General features: G+C 33.5%; 1 long non-coding RNA gene across 1 annotated transcript; it reads right to left on the minus strand.

The window, feature by feature from the left end:
* Positions 1–304: 304 nt before the first annotated feature.
* On the minus strand, positions 305–688 carry LOC127101250 (uncharacterized). The gene is made up of 3 exons (XR_007794593.1): positions 669–688; positions 465–575; positions 305–374 (listed from the first exon to the last, which is right to left on the minus strand). It is a non-coding gene; the product is annotated as an uncharacterized LOC127101250 (long non-coding RNA).
* Between the last annotated feature and the right edge of the window lie 1,880 nt (positions 689–2,568).

Here is a 2,568-nt window from a genome sequence, read left to right on the forward strand (position 1 = left end):
ATAATATTAAAATAAACCCTAAGTTATTATTCCTTACCATTTTTGGGATCTCTATACGATTCAACGCAATGATATCTCTCATAAATCTCAATACAAAAAATCCGCAATCGATCGAATTGTTTTGTTGAGGACACTACACAGAAAAACAAACTATATATATATATATATATATATATATATATATATATATATATATATATATATATATATATATATATATATATATATATATATATATATATATATATATATATAATTTCTTACAAACACTATTATAAGCAAAAATAAGAAACTTAATATATACCTGAACTCTGACCCAGGTAATGTCCTTCCTATTACGATAATTCTTTTTCGATCTAAATTTTAGTATTGCCCTAACAAAATAAAAACGTATATTGAGATCAATCTGACAGACATAATTAAATATACAAATACACACGAATATTTAGGGGAATTTCACTTACGCGTCAACCGTCTTCTTCATACTCGGATATTTACTCCAATTACCCGGTAACGAATCGAGATAATACACCATTAGTCTCGAAAGATCCATAGCAACCAACACCCAGTGACCACTGTAAAATAAAACAAAAATTTAGATGCATGAAAATTTTCTACGTAAAAGATATACATAGATTAGAATGAAATTATTAGAAAGAAAATCTAACCCGTTGCCAGAATTAAACAGTAAAAAATACAAACTGGGTGTAGTATTATCGCCGGCCACCATGAATCTATCGACTAGTTCATTCATTACGGATGTTGGATTTTTCGTTATAAACGTTGTGTTGATACGGGAAGCAGCAATAAAATTGAATCGGTTACACAATTCAGTTCCCCGCATCAATGTGTCATACATATACCTTAAATAGAAACATAATAAACATTAGACTACTCATTGAAATGTGTAAATAAATTGTTCAACTAAGTAAATAATAGATTGATCGGAGTACCATATGTATGTATGAATGACAGCGATGCCCAATTCTTCGTGTTCAAAAAGTTGTTGCATGTCCTCCTTTGCAATTAATTCGGAATGAGCAATTCCGAAAACACCTTCATCCATATCTACACTACGGATGGCGCCGTGCATAATATCTGACTCTTCCACCATTTTCTCAAGACGCATCATAATTTGAGATTTTGTCCCGGACGTCGTTGGAATTTCCTTACTAGCTTTGTCCAACATTTGACCGGGAACCTAAAAATATAAATTAAATCATGACTTTTTGTGATGCAACAGAATCGTTGTGTATATAATTCAATGGGTATATATATTTGTACCTCTTTTTGAGATTTAGGATTTGTTTTTGTCCCGGACTTCGTTGGAATATCCTTACCAGCTTTTTTCAACATTCGACCGGGAACCTAAAAATTCATATAAATTAAATCATGACTTTTTGTGATGCAACAGAATCGTTGTGTATATAATTCAATGGGTATATATATTTGTACCTCTTTTTGAGATTTAGGATTTGTTTTTGTCCCGTACTTCGTTGGAATATCCTTACCAGCTTTTTTCAACATTCGACCGGGAACCTAAAAATTCATATAAATTAAATCATGACTTTTTGTGATGCAACAGAATCGTTGCGTATATAATTCAATGGGTATATATATTTGTACCTCTTTTTGAGATGCAACCGACTCGATGCGTCTTGAAATCCCTTTACCAGCTTTATGTGTGGGTCTTGTAGGAGTCTAACATTACCATGTAATAAGGATTGATTAAATATCATAATTGTAGCTGAATTGAAATATGAATACTAAATATTCATAATCATTTAGAACATATATACCTCGGCATCTGGGAAAATTAGATCTGACGGCCATCCAACAAAGGATCCGACTGCATCTCGCATCAACGTTGTCTCTGAAACAACGTCAGGTAATGGTAGAAGCGCGTCCGTATCTAATACAAGGTCAACCGAAACTTTCATATATCCCACCGGGAGGGGATTATGGTGAAGTAATTCACCCGAAGTGTTGTGCACTTTTCCCTTGCCAACTATGCGATAAGTTGGTGACGATAGATACAGCTGACAAGGTGTAATGCCCTAAACCAATAATAAATATGTTATTGTTAACGTGTATATGTGTCAAGTAAAAAAGTGCTATTTTAATTTCATAATAACATATATAATTACCTCGGGAAATTTCGGTTGACAATTGATACTAGCTCGGTCACTAGTATCTTTTGCCTCGGAACCGCGCCTTTCCTCTCTATACCTTGCATTCTCCTTTTGCAGTTCGAGTACTTGTGCCCTTAACTCCGCCAAGGTCTCCATCACCTCTTTGTTGGTAGGATTTTTTGTTTTTGGTTTTTTATAAAATAACGACGGAGTCACACCCAAACCCTTACCCCTCACACGACCGGGATACTCAGGAATATTTAGTACTCGACTAAGTAGGCTCCTGCAATCCTGGACCTCGGTTGAAGGTAAGGTTTGGGATAAAGTCTCCTGAAATATTATTAGAGGAGATTAAAAATGAATTATATGTCTAACAAAATTTTCGATATAATTAAAGAAATAATGTTATATATACTTACACATTCATCATAAACAT

The sequence above is a fragment of the Lathyrus oleraceus genome, chromosome 7 (genome assembly GCF_024323335.1).
Source record: "Lathyrus oleraceus cultivar Zhongwan6 chromosome 7, CAAS_Psat_ZW6_1.0, whole genome shotgun sequence".
Classification (NCBI taxonomy): Eukaryota; Viridiplantae; Streptophyta; class Magnoliopsida; order Fabales; family Fabaceae; genus Lathyrus; species Lathyrus oleraceus.